Consider the following 18,256-nt stretch of genomic DNA (forward strand, 5'->3'; position numbering starts at 1 on the left):
GGGGAGGGAAAAGCAGATTCCCCCTTAAGGAGGGAGCCCCATGCAGGGCTCCATCTCAAGACCCTGAGGTCGTGACCTGTGTCATGACCTGAGCTGAGCCAAAGGCAGACACTTAACCAACTGAGCCATCCAGATGCCCCTAAACAGAAACACTCTTATACATAGTAGAATTTGAAAAACTATTAAGTTGATCATTACAACTCAGTTTTGCTGGAAGGGGGGCGGGGCATGAGTGAAAGGCTCTTGAGAGACGTGTTAGGATACATTCAGCTTCAAGTAACAGATAACATTGACTAACCAACCAATCTAAACAATGAGGACATTTAAAAATTTCAAGTGCAAGGATTCTGAGACAAGGTGGCTTCTGAATTAGTTCAAGGTTCACTGACATTAAGGATCCATATTTCTTCTAATTTTCAACTGTACCGTGGTGCTAGCTTTGTCCATGGTGAGATTGTGGCCTTAGGATGTGCTGCTGCCATTCTGAGCCTTACATACAAACACAGCAATGTTCCAAGGAAGGAAAGGGATCACTTCTTCCTCTTTTTGTCAGTAAGAAGCCCCCATCCCAAACCTTCAGCATATCCCTCATATCTCATTGGCCAGAACTGCTTTAAGTCATACCCCTAAATCAATTTCTGGCAAGAGGACCATGCCTCAACAGTAGATGTAGACTAATTCGGATCTGCCCCCACAGTTGCGGCTTTGCCTGCAAGGATGAAGGGAGAATGACTCTAACAGTAGGCTCTGCATGCCTTGAAATTCCTGCACCACCAGCTTTGAGACGTTTGCAGAATGGCTACTTTGCTTTAGAGAATCAAAGAATAATCCAACCTCCCGAGATTCCTTTTGGGAGAAAGATACACAGAGTAGCCTAGGAGTGTTTTATAAATAAATATTTAACAAAAAGCTGGTGTTCTGGGCTGGGGTGATAAGGGAGCAGGCTTGGAAATGCTGCCTCAGGCGATTTCCTGCTGGACAAGCCTTTATGGCCAGGGACCAAAAACTTTCCATGGACAATGGACACTCCAAACTTTCCATAAGACCCCCTGGCTAGAAGAATCAGTTCCACTACAAATTTAGTGAGGTCAGACAATATGATATTGTGATTTATAAAAAGAAATATGGTCTTTTTCCAGTTTCTGGCACAGAGCTCCTAAAACTCTTGGAATTTCCTTAGAAATGAGTGAGATAAAAAAGTGTCTTTTGTTATGTTAATGACATGACTTTTGGGCCTAACCTAAGGATGAGGCTGGTTGCCAAGAGAACCAACCATGTGGTTAGAGGGTTGTAACTTTCAGACTGATCTCCTAGCCTCCCCCCAAGGGCTCCCAACTCCCAGGGAGGGCAGAGGAGCTGGCGATTGAATCTACAGCCAAAGGCCAATCATTTAACCAATCATGACAATGTAATTGATGTAGGAATGAGTTAGGGGCAGATGGGGCCAGGCAGGGAAAGATAAAGGAAAAGCCCAGAGTCAGGCTCCCATAAATCTGGGGGCTCCCATAAATCCCAAAGACTCCAAATGGTCCAGAGTCAGGCTTCTACCCATCCCAAGGAAACAGAGATAAGACAGTAAAAATGGAAAAAAAAAAAATAGATCAGGCTCCCTAGATCCAAAGTGTTAGGGAGTATCCCCCTTTGGTGGTTACCAGACAATCACAGAGATTCACCAGACCCCCAAACAGCCATATGTCAATCACTTGAGACAGCACAAAGAAATCTCAAGGCCTTGGGCTCCCTGGTTAGGTTCCCAATAAAAGGCCAGCCAAAAAGCCCTCAGTGGCAACCCTGTTGGGACCATCTCACTTCTGAGAGCTTTTTCTGTATCTTTACTTAATAAACTTTTATCCCTTTACTCGCTTTCCTGTGTTGGCAAGATTCATCCTTCAACTCGGTGAGATAAGAACCAAGCTCTCCCATGTTATAATGAAGCCTTCACTAAAACCCAAAAGGTCCGTGTTGGGAGAGCTTCAGATTTGGTAAAGAAGTGGAGATGTGGGGGAAAGTGGTATGATCAGAGAACATGGAAGCTCTGAGTCCTTTCCCCACACCTTGTCTTATGTATCTCTTCCACCTGGCTGTTCCTAAATTGTATCTCTTCACAGTAAACCAGTGATATAGTAAGTAAAATGTTTCTCTGAGTTCTGTGAGCCAGTCTAGAAAAATTAATCAAACAAGGAGGGGCGCCTGGGTGACTCAGTTGGTTGGGCTTTTGACTCTTGGTTTCAGCTCAGGTCATGATCTTAGGATCATGAGATTGAGCCCTATGTGGGGCTCTGTGCTTGGCATGGTGTCTGCTTGGGATTCACTCTCTGCCCCCCCCCCCCAAACCCTGTGTTTGCTCTCTCTCTCAAATAAACACAAATAAAATCTAAAAACAAAAAAACACACACACAAGGAGGAGGTTATGGGGACCTCTAATATCTATCTTCTGTTCAGAAGCAGAGGTGACAATCTGGGCTTGCAAGTGGCATCTGAAGTGGTTGGGGGGAGGGCAGTGGCGTAGGAATGAGCCCTTCACCTCCAAGATTTGATGTTGTCTCTGGATAGATAGTGTTGTAATTGAATTGAAATCTCAGATGCCTCAAGTACCACCCTCCTCCACTCCACCTCCACAACTGAAATTGGGTGTAGGAACCCAAAGTAGAGAGTGAAACCATTAAGTCTTTCATGAAAATAAACCCCAAATAAATGAAACTTTTACCAAAAACTGGGTTTGCCTTTTGGTGGGTGTCCAGCCAAAAGACACAATCAAGCCAAAGAGTAGGAATAGAAGGGTTTCACTTGCAAAAAGTGAAAGACAGGGATATGTCCCAGAGCAGTGTTTCCTTGAATAATAAAACTGGGAAAATTTGAAGCTAAGCGTGCACACATATTCACAAAGGGGCTTGTGCCATGGGGCATTCAATATGGAATTGGGGCAAAAGTCGTCTTAAGGAGACAGATTCCAGGTCTCACTTGATCGAAGTCACCAAGACTGGCAAGAGTGAGTATCATCGGTTCTCTGGCTCCAATTGGCCCTCTATTTGATTGTTCAAAGGGGTTTAAATTCCTGCAAAGATAACTCAAGAATATGCATTGTCAGGCCAATCTTTACTTTTGAACCAGGACTGGGAGTTTTATCACTGATTTATTGTTCCCTATTTGATTAGGGTAACTCTTGCCCCCTAATAGTGGCTATTTGTTCTTATATTCTTTTGTTCCCTTAAAATCATTAACCACTAGATCTAGTCTTCTGCAATTTCATCATATCCCAGGAAGTTCTGTGAGGAATGTGCTCTGGGCAAATAGTGCCATCAGGCAAAAGATCACAAGATGGCAGGGTGGTGGTGGGGGCTCCAATGACTTTTCTTATGTCAAGAAAGTTGTCTCTTCCTTCTTTTTCTGGGAATCCCTAGCTCTTTCTGCTTGCACAATCACTACAACAATAAGGGCACTGACTTTTTTTTCTCCCTAACTGATCCCCCAAGAAATGGAGTGGTAAGAGGTTGTCTGGGAAAGGAGACAGGTCAAGTCAAGGTTTTTCCAAGATGGAGAAAAAACCAGAGGAGAGAATTGGAGAGCTAGAGATATAGCTGAAAAATCTGCATCATGCTTTAAAAAACCAAGAAAGAAGGAATTTCCTGCCCAGAGCAATTCTGTATTGTACAATAGTAGCATATCTGTTGCCAGCTAGACTTATATGTGTTTTTTTTTTTTTTTTTTTTTAGGGAACTTATAACCATGTTAGGCATTTGGATCAACATTGATTTTTTTCTGTGAATGATCACTGAAGTTTTCAAGTCAGGTTTTGTTCACATAATGTAAGCAACATCTCTCCCTTAAACAATGATTTTTATATACTTTTAGACTAATCACTACTCTTCTGAGTTAGTTTTCATAAATTAACGAGTTAAGTATGCTTAAATCTTTAACATAGAAAATAAGATGTCATGTGAATTTAAAAAATATTATTCTTTTTTATAAATTTATTTTTATTGGTGTTCAATAAAAAATATTCTTTAGAGTTTTGACGGAAATGACTAAAAATTTTCTTTTAATGACTTTTAAAATTTTAAGTAGAATATCTGGATGTTAAAGCTGTAGGTAGATCAGTTTACACCATCCAGCCAAATATCTGTAGTCAAAATATCAATAATATCAGTAGCAATTTCTGAGTAGTCCTGAAACCTTATGTTTCACTAGAAAGAATAACCATGTAATTTTGTTAATATCACACACTGACAGGAGCAAGAAAGCTTCTAGAGAAAAACCACCAGAATTACTAAGTAGGTGAAGGGATTATTCCAGAACAGACTAAACATAAATTGTACTCTAGCAAAAGAGCCTTAGAGGACTTTTGATATCAATTAATTAAATCATAAAGGTTGTTAACGAAGACAATAGTCACTACCATTTACTGGTCATCTGGTGTGTACCAAGCATCCTGCTGTGAGCACCTACACCAGGCCGGGCTTAGGCTCCATTTCTGGTTAAGATAAGCAGAAATGGGGATCCCTGGGTGGCGCAGCGGTTTGGCGCCTGCCTTTGGCCCAGGGCGCGATCCTGGAGACCCGGGATCGAATCCCACATCGGGCTTCCGGTGCATGGAGCCTGCTTCTCCCTCTGCCTGTGTCTCTGCCTCTCTCTCTCTCTGTGACTATCATAAATAAATAAAAAAATTAAAAAAAAAAAAACAGGAAAAAAAAAAAAAAGATAAGCAGAAATGGACATTTTGGGAAGGAACTCAGGTGATCTATCATGGTGTCCAGAAGGCTAATGAGACAGGGAAACTGAAAGGATCCCATTTTAGAGAAGCTCCCTCTCTGCTGTTTCTCTGCTATGACCTACTGACTTATGTTCTATATTTCCCCTGGCGTCTGAGTTAACCAAAGAAGCTATGTTTCCACTCCAAGGGGGATGCAAGAAAGTTAATCATTCTCCAAGTTTCATCCTAGGCCCCCATATACCTGTTAATATCTACAAAGAATTGGATCCTGAGTATGTTTCAGGACATTAGCTTCAAACCTTGGTCAACACAGACATCAATACCCCCTACCTTTGGTGATTTATGGAATATTACTTATGTTCACCTGACACTCATCTTTGATGGGATCCTAATCTAGATTCAAGCACCCTGGGCTCCTTTCCAATAGAAGACTCTAACCTCAAGTAAGGGGAAAGACTCACTTTTCTGAGTCTCCCAGACATTCTGTCCATTACTTATGCTCTTCAATAAACTCTGCTCTCACTTCCTCTCAGCTGGTATTTGATTTCTACCCCGCAGGAAGCCAAGGACCCCTGTGGCTCTTCCTGTGGAATCCCCCTCTGGGTCCTCCTTACTTCACTGATGAACTGAAACTAAAAAGTGGCAGCAGGAGGCATGGGGGTTGTCTGGCTGGCTCAGCTGGAAGAGCATGCAACTCTTGATTTTGGGGTTTGAGCCCCTTGTTGGTTGTAGAGATTACTTGATTGATAGATAGATAGATAGATAGATAGATAGATAATTAAAAAAAAAAATCCAAAACCAAACCAAAGACTGGAAGAAAAGAAAGGGGACTAAGGAGCTGAGACCACAGGACATATTTCAGGTGAGTCCTCTGGATTCAGTTTATAATTGGTCAAGCTGGATCAAGTGGCCACATCTTAGCTGTCAGAGGGAAGGAACACCTGCTCCTATCAATTTCCTTATTGATAGGGGGTGGGGCCATATCCAAGCAAGGATCTTACAGTGGGGAATTTCACCTAATAGGGATATTTAGGTACTGGGCAACCACAAAGATGAGTTCCTTTTTTAAAAAAAATTTTTTAAATTTATTTATTCCTGAGAGATACAGAGAGAGAAAGAGGCAGAGACACAGGCAGAGGGAGAAGCAAGCTCCATGCAGGGAGCCCGACACGGACTCAATCCTGGGACTCCAGGATCACGCCCGGGCGGAAAGCAGGCGCTAAACACTGAGCCACCCGGGGATCCCCTAAGATAAGAGTTCCTTGAAGTCTGCGCCTTCAAGCACCCAATAGCCTCATAACACTTCATCTGATATTAAAAAAATAAAATTCTGTTTCCCATCAAAATAGTATCAACTAATCCCTCATACAACTGAAAATGGTCTATGAACTACTCAAAGCCCCATTCATGGTAATGCAGCTCCCTCACTATCCTACAGGACCACCCACGAGTCACCACAATGGTACGTTAAAATAGAAAGAAGCTCAATTCGAAGTCTTTGCCCTGCCAAGCCAGCAAACCAAGGCTTAATTACAGTTTCAGCTTATCCCAGGAATGTGAGCTTTTAACTGTCAACCGGAAATTTCCAGATTGGCCCTAGCGAGGTCATCTGCATGATAAAAACTCTGCCTATGCTTCCTTTCCAAAAAAAAAAAAAAAAAAAAAAAAAGATGGCCTGACCTGAACCAATCTCCTTTTTTTTTTTTGCTAATAATGTCCTTGCCCCCCTATAAAAACGTGCCTATAAAAACCTTCCATTTTGTACAGCTCTAAGGAGCATCTCGTTACCTGCTATCTGTGGTGCAGCTGGCCTCACGGATTGCCTAATAAAGCCAATTAGACCTTCAGATTTACTCAGTTATATTTTGTTTTTGAGCAGGTACCTTCCTGGCCTATGCACACAAAGCAAACCCGCAGTCTGCCAAACTCAAATTGTTTCCTCTATCACGAAAATCTCATGACTTCATAAATCTGAGGCTTAGATGAGAAGCAAAATAAAAAAGGCAAGTATCCTTGGAGGCTGGGCAGTGTTAACTGTAATTTATTCGTACCTTCAAGACCATTTGGGGGCTTGTCTGTGTGTGCGTGTGCGCGCGCGCACGCAAGCATTTCAGCCAACCAACCAAGTCATTGATTAGAACTAATCCCACCTGTTTGAGTTTACACACTGAATTCAGAATCTCCGGCATGTAAACCCATATCAAAATTATTTTGTGACTCCTCCTTTCCCCCTCAAGGCTTAAGTTTTAAATTGGACTTCCAGCTCAAGGAATACTGGGACCTGAGTAGTCCTAGGTATGGAGACTGCATAGAAGTATCCATCAAACTTGGGGGGGGGGGGGGGCGGCTGCTTTTTCTGGGGTTTAGTGGGAGAATTACTGAGGGTTGGGAGCTCCCAGTGCTCTAAATTCCCTCCCATAGCCCCCTTCTAACTCTTGGGGGCCCACTCTTCACAGTAACCTACCTTGTACAAAAGACTTGGGGATGCTGTGAATTCAACAAACACTGCTTTGGTAATCCACAGGATCAAAGTCGGAGCTTGGTTTTCAGCTGCAATTGATAAGAGATTACTTAGCTGCACTCATTGAAAGTCCCCGATTTTTGAGTTTTGAGCCAAAATGGGAAGATTTGAGGAGGTAATTCTGTTTCTTCACATGACCTTCCCTCGTCCATGCATCCCTCATGCTTTTGTAAAGACAAAATTTGACGTGTTCCTATAATAATTGTTAAACATTTCTTTCTGGCCTTTTCCTCTTCCATATCTTTAGCTTTAAGCTTCTTGGCCCATTCCCCCCCCACCCCCCCAACTGATGTAATTTCATTGCTTAGCTTGAAACCGCAGGCCCTTCTAACCTCTGATGAAAGAAATCTCAAGAAAAATAAGGAGATAAATGTTCACCTTTTTTGCTTCAGCTGTAGTAGAAAAGTGGATAGGATTTTGTACAATGATGCTGTATGTGCAAATATATTTTCTTAACAAAGGAGTCTTTATAAAACTCAGACTTGAGATGGCTTCCGCAGGCTGGGTGTTACCTTTCACTTCTAAAGAAGCCGGAATTGTCTTTGTCACTTTAATTATTTGCTGCCTGAATAGAATATATAGCATCTAATCTTATAAAGGCTACAAATACTTGTGAAGTTTCTTTGATAAACCAGAAGAGGTACTGATACTTCTCTCTTTATCCTACATGCATGGATGCGAAAAAAAATTAATAAATAAAACTTTTGACTCTGTTGGAGTTCTTATTTAAACAACATTTCCAGACTATTTCAATAAAAGAGTTCCATTGTCCCGTAGCAGTGAACACTCACTAGTCCTTCAGTGGGCACTGCACTGATGGAATTAATTCTATGACTAATTGATATGGTAACATCTGAACATAAATATGTTTGGTCCACATCCCTTTTCTGGCACAGAGCTCCTAAAACCCCTGCAATTTCCTAAGCAAGGAGAGAGGTACAGGTGTCTTTTGTTATGTTAATAGGCAACTTTTGGACACCTAAAGATGGGGCTGGTTGCCCAGAGAACCCACCTGGAATGTTAGGGGTTGGAACTTTCAGGGGAGGGGAGCAGGGCTGCAGGGTGAATCACTTGCCAATGGCCAATGCTTTAATCAAGCATGCCTTTATAGTGACACCTCTATAGATATCCAAAAAGATGGGGTTCAGAGAGCTTCCAGGTGAGGGAGCACGTGGAGGTGCGGGGAGAGCAGTGTCCCTGAAGAGGGCATGGAAGCTTCCCGCTCTTTTCCCAGACTTCGCCCTCTGTACCTCCTCATTCTGTTACTGAGTTAGATCCTTTTATGATAAACTAGTGCATTGAGTGGTTTCTCTGAGTTCCGTGAGCTACTCTAGCAAATTAACCAAACCTGAGGAGGAGGTCGTGGGCACTTCTGATTTACAGGAGTTGGTCAGAAGCACAGGTAACAATCTGAACTTGGGAGTTGGTGGGGGGGAGCCCGCATCGGAAGTGGGGGAGGGGCAGTCTTGTGGGCCTAAGCCCTTACCTGTGGGGTCTCCAGGTAGCTAGTGTCAGAATTGAGGTGGGTTGTAGGATACCCATTCATTTTTAAAGATTTTTAATTTATTCATTTGAGAGAGAGAGCACGTGAGAGAGAGCATGACTCGGGGAGGGGCAGCGGGAGAGGGAGAAGCAGACTGCCTGCTGAGCAGGGAGCCAACGTGGGACTCCATCCCAGGACTCCAGGGTCATGACCGAGCTGGAGGCAGATGCTTAATGAATTGAGCCGCCCAGGCAGCCCTAGGATACTCATTTAGTGTCACAGACTTGCTCTGTGGTGTGGTGGAGTCCGGTGTAGGGGCCAAGGACAGGCTGCCCCCAAATGTGTCACTTTAGCATATTGATTATTTTAAATTAGACGTTATTTAAGAATCAGCCAGTGTAAGGAGAATACCCTGACCTTCCTTTGTCCCCAGAAAGTAGGAAATAAATCTCCCATGTGAAAGGTTACCCTCCTCATACCAGGAGGTAAAGAGACATCCCCATCACCAGAGAGAGAATTTAGAGCCAAGAGGCTGTATAGATAAACCTTGTTACTTTTTACCAATTTACTATCCCAGCCCAAAAGCTGTTTAGAATTCCTTCCTAATTGAAATTCCCAAATGTAAGTTTCCTTTGTCCTGTCAATTCCTCACAAATTTATTGTCTCTTTGTCTAAAAAAAATATAAAAACTGCTTGCCTTGGTAGTTGTTTTAGGTCATAATTTCTTTTTTTTAAAATATTTTTTTTAATTTATTCATGACAGAGAGAGAGAGGCAGAGACAAAGACAGAGGGAGAAGCAGGCTTCTCGCAGGAAGCTGGATACGGGACTGGATCCCGGGACTCCGGAATCACGCCCTAGGCCGAAGACAGACGCTCAACCACTGAGCCACCCAGGCGTCCCATAGGTCATAATTTCATTATTGGGCCTCCGTGCACTCCCCCCCCCTCCTGTTAATCTGTCTCGTGTCAATTTAATTCTTAGGCCAGCTAGAAGATGGAAGGATAGAAGAAAGTCGTTCTTCCCCAACACCCTCACATGTTGGAATCAGGTCCAGAAACCTAAAAGACTACCATATACCTTAATCTGCCGGAATCCCACAGCCCCAGTTAGCCCAGAAACAATCACAGATTATTCTCTTTACCCTTTTGGTCTCCAATTGTCTACTCAACTAATACCAGCTTCTGTACCAGTGAGTATTGCCAACATTGGATAAGACATTATTTTATTGGAAGGTTATTGCATAGCTCACAGAACTGATGGAAACGATGGAAAAGCAGACTCAGAACAAATGTGGAAATTAAAGGAAATTTTGAAGGTAAACCATAATCAAGGCCATGTCAGAAAGAATCTGGTTCGGATGCCACTGTGGGTACTGTCACCCCTAGAAAGCCATTGGTGCTGCTTCCAATTTTCAATTCTACGGTGACCACTAGGAGCAATCTCCAATGGACCTGGGTGTCTGCTTTGCTCTCAAAGGTAAAGTCCTTGATGGGGACATTTGATTAGCTCAACCTTGGTCAGATGCTCTTGCCTTAGCTGCCAGAGAGCATGGAGAGGGAATATCATCCCTGTGATAGATAATTGGATATTTCTTGTTTCTGGGCTGATCACCCTGTAATCTCTGGGTAATCCACCTCCACCTCTCATCTTCCCAAAGTAGAAATCAGAAAAATTATTTCTTCAGGTTCCTTTGCAGCCTTGGCCCACATATGACCTCAGCCTACCCATCAGTAGGGGACAAAAGGAGGAAAAGGTTTTGTGTGGAGTGTTCATTTTGTGGGGTTGCTGGTTGCAGGGTCAAGTTCCCCATGCAGAAGTGGCATATGAGTCAAAGGAAAAAAGTTGAGTCCCTAATGAGGTACAAACTCTAACTCTCCAACTTAGTGACAGAACAGCAGTTTCCTCACGAGGCCAGCTCCCCAGCATGGTTTTGGTATCATTCTTAATCTCTTTAGATCATTGGTTCAGCACTCCAATAATCTGTAAATTATCCCTCTTCTGTTTTGTCATCCAGGGTCACTTAGTGTTGATCACAATCAGGATCCCCAGTTGATAATGTATCCCTCTTTATTTTCCACATCAAAAGTGGGGACCCCACTCTTACCAAGACTAAAATAATGGGGATTTCCCTCCAATTAAGAGTAGTATTCTGGGGTGCTTGGCTGGCTCAGTCAGTAGAACATGCAACTCTTGATCTTAGGGTTGGGAGTTTGAGTTGCACATTGGGTGTAGAGCTCACTTTAAAAAAAAAAAAGTAGCATTCTGACTCTGGTAAGCAAAAGAGAAAAAAAGACATTAATACTCCAACACTCACCGCTCCCTACATTTGCTATTACTACACCCATTTTGGAAATGAAATAAATGAAATCTCAGATCAAACAACTTATGTGAAGCCACACAAGCCACAATTTGTGTGAAGCTGTGTAGCAGAGCTGTAGCTGAATCCATCAGGCTCTAGTGGCCAGTGAGCATTCTATACCAGAGCTTTCTAATTCCTGTCTGCTATTCTGCTATTTTCCACTATGACACATCTTTTTGTTAACAGTAAAACACAACACACAAAAGTCAACAACAAATCCTCTCCTCCAGAGAAAGTACATTATACCTAGTAGTCCAGTCTGAAATTTTTAGACAGAGGCATTCTATAAGAAGATTCCAGAAGGTCACCAGACTGCGTCCTTACCAAGAGTTTCATAGCAAACAGAGGTGGGTTTTATTCAGCTTGTTCTTGAGCCAGTATAGCATATCGGCATCCTGGGCAAGTCCCTTAACCTCTCAGGGCTTCATTTTGGTCATCTGAGCAGTGGGGATAAATAGAACCACTTCCTTTGTTCTGAGGGTTGAAAGATGAAATGCATCTAAAGCACTTATGGAGCACAATACTGATGTACATTAAATACTCAACAAGTGTTGGCTATTATCCTTGGGTGACCTTTGATAAAAGCGGAGGCACCCCACAGAGAAGCGTGTCAGCTAAGGGTTGGGAGGGAGACCAGGGATGTGGTCGAAGCCTCGTGTTGGTCTAGCCTGCTCCTGAATGTCTACCAGAGTGAATCAAGGCTGTGTTTTGTTTTATTTTTTCCCCAGGGAGATAATAACATCCACCCTCCCTAATTCACAGAGTCATTAAGCGGACAAAATAAGATAATGTATGTACAAAAAAAGAAGCACTGGGAAAGAAAGTTAAGTGCCATAAAGTTGCAAGGTATTGTTGTCCTTGAGGCTGTTAGTGTTTTTGGAAAGCTTTTACCCTGGTAAATAATAAGACATGCCCTTGAAAGCCCTTTAAATATGTAAGGTCTAAGTATGTTACCCCAAAAATAAATAAATAAATAAATAAATAAATAAATAAATAAATAAATAAATAAATAAATAAATAAAAATTGAAATTAGCCTGGGAAAAGGAGGGCTGAAGAGGGTGATACAATTATTCTTTGTAACTTGAATATTGCCTCCACAAAGAGAGCTGTGATCAAATCGTCTGGTTTCTACCAAGGTCTACACAATAGGAAATTAGTTTCAGGTGCTACTGGAAGAGAGCAGGTTTTTTACTCTAAGAAATACTTCTAGAGATTGCATTGGAAGGTTTAAGATGTCATGTCCTATGTAAATGCTACCAGTGTAACAGCTGGGGACTTCCAGAAGGAGGAGGCCAGTTGGATGCTTTGAACAAAAAAAGACCTAGTGGCTTATAAAACAAGATCCTGACTTTTAGTCTAAAGGTAAGGTGGAAGGGATACGAGTTCCTCAAAATGGAAACTACAGCCAAGCAACTGATTGGAGGTGGTCCCATAAGGCACCATTATTGAAAGGTCATCCCATTCCCATTGGGAGGGGGATGAAAGGTGATGGGATGAGAGGGAATATTGCAAACCTACACAAAGAAAAATTAAGTTTCCAGATAATCTCCCTGCTTAGTTAGGACAAGGTGTTTCCAGAATGCGGTTGAAGAATTGGCTGCATTAGAAGGTTAAGTAGGCCTTCTAGCATGGAGTAGAGAATGCAGGGATCAAGGGACCAGGAAGACCATCACAAAGGATGAAGCTAGGTTACCTCGCATCTCTTCAACACAGGCAAAACTGGGAGACAGAGTGATAGAATATTATTAGAGAAAATCCCAGAATGTTGTTGAGTTGGATAAGCACTGATTCATGCTAAGTAAGTTCAAGGGACCACACTGCTACTCCATTTGTTCATCTCTGTTGATTCTTTTTTTTTTTTTTTAAGATTTTATTTATTTATTCATGAGAGACACAGGCAGAGGGAGAAGCAGGCTCCATACAGGGAACTTATGTGAGACTTGATCCCCAGTCTCCAGGATCACACCCCGGGCTGCAGGCAGCGCTAAACTGCTGAGGCCCTGGGCTGCCCTGTTGATTCTCTTAAATGCCCTCAACAGCTGTTCATGTCCTGTTCTTCTCTTCAAGAATGTCCTTCCTGCTCAACAAGCTGCAGCCATGCCAGCCAGCCTTCTCTCATGCCAAGTCTTCTTGCTTCATTGCTTTGCACATGCTGTTCCTTCTACCTGGAATATTCTTTTTTTTTTTCTTTTAAACATAGAATACTCTCTGTCCTCACTCATTGCTTGAATTACTCCTACTTCAGATCCCCTTAAATATTCCTTCTTTGGAAAGGCTCATCTGAGCTACAGCTTTGATCCTTTTCCCACTGAACCACCTCCAGGTTCTCTGTAGCATTTCCCTCAATTAACAATTATGTATGTGTTTGTGTTTGTCTGCTTAATGTTTGTCTCTCCAACTAGATTGTAGCTTCCACAAGAGAAGGAACACGTCTATTCTGCTCACCTTTGGCACCAGGCTAGAAAAGCAGGCCCTCAAAATATCCTGGTTGAACTCATGAGTGTTAGAATAAACTAAAATGTCTCCACTAGAGACACTTTCCATCAGCTTTCAGCATGTCATTTATTTATGTTGGGCAGGGAAGAGTTAATTCATTAGTATCAGTGAGAACATGAGTCCAAAGCAACAATTTGGTTAGGTTAATCTGGCTGCCTTTGGTTTGGCCAACCTGCTCAACAAATATGTCCTTTTATGCTCGGTTGAAGTGGACAGTTGTTCCCAGGAGAAGCAGTAGCTGAATTCCCCACTCTCACTTGACTACAGCCGACTTCCACTGGGAGACCAAAGTATATACTTTTCACTAAAATTCTAATGTTTAAGAAATCCTTCAGAAGGTAGTGCTCATAAACAAAGGCCCTGTAACCAAACACATGAAAACGGTAAGTTGTGATTCCCCTCATGAGCATGAAAAAGCTTTGGCTGATCATACATTGCCTTTCACAACTTTTTACAACACAGTAACATGGAAAGGTGGACCTGTCAGTTGAGTTATTATTTATACCAGCCACAGGGCTGCTGATAGAGATGAAGAAGCTCAGTCATGAGCCACCTTCATTGGGCCAATAGAAGCAGCAGGAGCTTAAAAGGCAGAGATAGAGCCTTCAGCATAATCCCCCACCCCTTGTCTTCTGATTGAGAAGCTCTGAGTCTCAACTAACCAGAGTCTGGAAGGTGGAGTCCTCACGGACAAAGCAGGATAGGGAAGCAGAGTGAGAAGAAGAACTGGGCATTCTAGTTTTGAGTATCAGAGAGCCTGGTGGCAGGGAGGGAGAAGATTCATCCTTAAATGAGCAAGCCACCTAAGATACAAGTCAACTGTGAGGTCGGTGGGGCAGGGAGACTTTGGGTCAGGAATTGTTTGCTCATATCAATCTCTATCCAGCTGTGGATCTGGAAAACAGTTCAAAGCCACCACTCTGAGAATTGAGCTAAGGAAAATCCATCACCAGTGTATTGGTAAACACTGGGTATCGATGGGCTTGTTCTTACTTGAGGATAAATGAGTAGAAAACAAGAACCATATGAGGCCGGTGAAAAATACTGCCAAATAAGAGAAAGGGAAGAATATCCTAAAGACCTAAGGAAAGACGAATTCTCTCAAAATGATTTACTATAGGAAATAAAGTAATACTTTAGAATCTGCTTGACATCTATAAAACTAGAGCAGAAAGGCCAAGATGTCAAGACAAAGAAAATGAAATTAAAAGGGAGACAGGTGATATAAATAAGAATTGTAAGGAGAGGGGGATCCCTGGGTGGCTCAGCGGTTTAGCCCTTGCCTTTGGCCCAGGGTGTGATCCCGGAATCCCGGGATCAAGTCCCACGTCAGTCTCCCTGCTTGAGCCTGCTTCTCCCTCTGCCTGTGTCTCTGCCTCTCTCTCTCTATGTCTATCATGAATAAATAAATAAAATATTAAAAAAAAAGAATTGTAAGGAGAATCAAAAATGAAGTACAAATAGAAAAATTAAAAATCTACGATGAAGTAGTAGAGAGCAGAACTGAGCACACGGAAATGTGGGTCAATGCCAGGGAGGATGAACCAGGGTAGCTTTCTCAGAAGGCATCTATAAATAATTTAGGAGTTAGAAACGACAAGATGGTAAATGGCATCTCTATTAAATGACACGTAAAGACAACAAAATATAAGGAACTAACCTGCATCTTTGCCCACTCCCTCCCCAGCTCTTAGCCAAGTTTGTGAACAAGCTTTAAAAAGCTCCTGTACTGGGACACCTGGGTGACTCAGTGGTTGAGCTTCTGCCTTGGACGCAGGTTGTGATCCCGGGGTCCAGGGATGGAGTCCTACATTGGGCTCCCCACAAGGAGCCTGCTTCTCCCTCTGCCTATGTCTCTGCCCCTCTATCTGTCTCTCAACGAATAATATCTTTTTAAAAAGCCACTGTACCCTTGTTCTAGGGCTCAGAGATGTGTCCCCACGTTTATCTCTTAGCCTTTGTTATGACCTCCTTAATTTGTCCTAGTGCTCACACTTTGCAGAGGCAATATGGCACCATAGTTAAGAGCTCATACTCTAGAAATAAACTGCCTGTGTCTGGAATCCAATCCTAATCTTACTGTGCAAATTTTGTAACTTACCTGATTCCTTATGTCCTCATTATCTCATCTGCAAAATGGCCACAAGGATGATAATAATAGTAATTACCTCAGAGGGTTTAGTATAACTATGTGAGTTAATGCACAAAAATGTTTTGAACAGTGCTAAGTGGATTACAGATCCATGGTAAAGTGATATTTAAATCTCTTGCATTTTCTCTGGTTTCTTTCTCTCTACTGAAAGCGATGGATACTTCCGGATTGATATTTCATTTGAGAATTTTAAGGGATGCTCTAGACTTTGGGTTTTCCCTTGGCTCTACCCTTGACAGCCCATGGAGCTTTTGGATACTTCCTAAACCCTAGTCTGGGGCTAGTATTCCAGATCCCCACCTAAGGGAGTCAAAGTAGAATTATAGATATTTTGGGGAAGGAACTAGAATACATAAGACAGATGTAAACATAAGTTATTAAGAAGCATGCTCAGATTTACTTTGTGGAGGTAATTTGGTTAGCATATAAGAATGGGGAAAGGCGGGATCCCTGGGTGACGCAGCGGTTTGGCGCCTGCCTTTGGCCCAGGGCGCGATCCTGGAGACCTGGGATCGAATCCCACATCGGGCTCCCGGTGCATGGAGCCTGCTTCTCCCTCTGCCTGTGTCTCTGCCTCTCTCTCTCTCTGTGACTATCATAAATAAATAACTAAAAATTAAAAAAAAATAAAAAAAAAAAGAATGGGGAAAGGCCAGTTTAAGGAAGTTGGAGATAATTGGGAGATAATATTTGCAATATTCCAGGTGAAAGAGAAAGGTCTGAGCTAAGGGTATAAGTAAGTTTGGCTGAAACATTGGAAGGATGCTCTCAGGATAGGATGAACAAGAGTCTGTGACTGAGGATAAACAGTGGATGAAATATAAGTCAAAGTTAAGCATTTCACCCAGCACCCTTTAATATTTTTCTTTCCTCTGTCCACTTGGCTGTGGGCCATGAAAAGAATAAGACCTGTCTTTATTTTTATTAAAATTCTCAATGGTCAGCATAGTAACTGACACACAGCAGGGATTCAGATACAATTTGTCAAATAATTCTACACCCAAATTAGCTTTCCAGTCTCTGATCCTTTAAATGATTGTGTCACGTTAACCAATCACACCTTCTGTTGAACAGCTTAGTTGTTTCTCATAGCTTCCCTTCACATATGGCCAAACCTTGCCAAACCTGCATTGTCCAACAAGATCCTCCTGCTTTTAGAAGTCTTCCAAAGACCAGATGGAGCATGGCAATCTCTCTCTTCCAGATCCATAGCACTGCTTGTCCTTACTGTATCTTTTAAGAACACTCAAGGGCAATTCTTCGTATTTATCTCATTTTTGCAAAGTCATTTAACTCTTCAAAGTAAATGCTTTGTCCCCTGAATTGGATTTGGAGATTCTCAAGTGTAGGAACACATCTACATTCCCTTTTGCTTGCTCTCCTCACTATGCCCACTCCATAGCGTGCCTAGCACAGTAGTAATGTGTAGGTAGTAGCTACACAATAAACCATGAGGCACATGATTCTGAACACTCAGATTGTGTTTTTTAATCTTTTTAAGCAAGTAATTTTTAAAACTACTGTTTAAGATGAGAAATTCTTGACTCTCTACAGGACTGGGTAAAATACTAACAGAAACAGCTCTTCCCTGGCTTCCAGACATGCCTTATTCTGCTATGAAAGAGACTAATTTGAGGCTTGGGTCCGAGAGTTTAACTGGGACGCCATGACTTGTCCTGTCCACACAGAGGTTATCAATTCAAATCCATGCGTTCTGTGACTACAGCATATTCAAGCCCAAACGTACAGAAATAAAAGCCAAAGGTCCAATTGTCATGGTGGAGAATGGAGCTGTCATGGGAAATTTCAGCCATCATCACTTCTCGAGTGAGGTTCTTTGCCAGAATGTAGAAATGCCAAAGTCAAAGCAAAGGTTCTAGAGGCAGGCTCCAGCTCCCATGATAAAAATGCTGGCAGAAACTATGGGGTAAGGGCAAAAATGGTGAAAGAGCTAACCGAGCAAGCTGAATCTCCACTCCAGACTCTGCAGGAGATCGGAATGATAAATAGATCCTTGTGCAAAGGGAAGTTGTAGTTGCGCAGACCAACCACATATGATAGATGGTGGGTAGAGTATGGGAACTGCAGGATCTAGGTCTGTTCACACCAAGTATAAAATAGCAAATGATTTCCAAATGAAATTTCACTCTCTGGAGGAGAGGGAGCTCCTTGTACCCTTGTAGGATAAGTTGTTGTCATATCCAGGAACGGGGAGGATGAGAATTTTTAAGTCTGAGTCTTTGGGAAGCAGTCCCTTTTACATGTATTGGTTAAGATGATTTGGATGTGAGTAAGAGAAACCTAAACAAAAACTTACACAATAGGTGGATTTATTGGTTCATGTAAATGAGGGATTCTTTGGTAAGTTCTTATTTGGTGCCATCAAGGGTCCTAGAGAAGGCCCTATTAATTGATATCCAAAGGTCACTTTCTCCCCTTCTTTTTTGCTAACAAGCTCAGCGGTGTTCCATCTTCAGAAGGGGAATCGTGACAATCCTAAAGGAGAAATCTAAGAAAAGACAAAGCACTTT

The sequence above is a fragment of the Nyctereutes procyonoides genome, unplaced genomic scaffold (assembly GCF_905146905.1).
Source record: "Nyctereutes procyonoides isolate TBG_1078 unplaced genomic scaffold, NYPRO_anot_genome, whole genome shotgun sequence".
Taxonomy (NCBI): domain Eukaryota; kingdom Metazoa; phylum Chordata; class Mammalia; order Carnivora; family Canidae; genus Nyctereutes; species Nyctereutes procyonoides.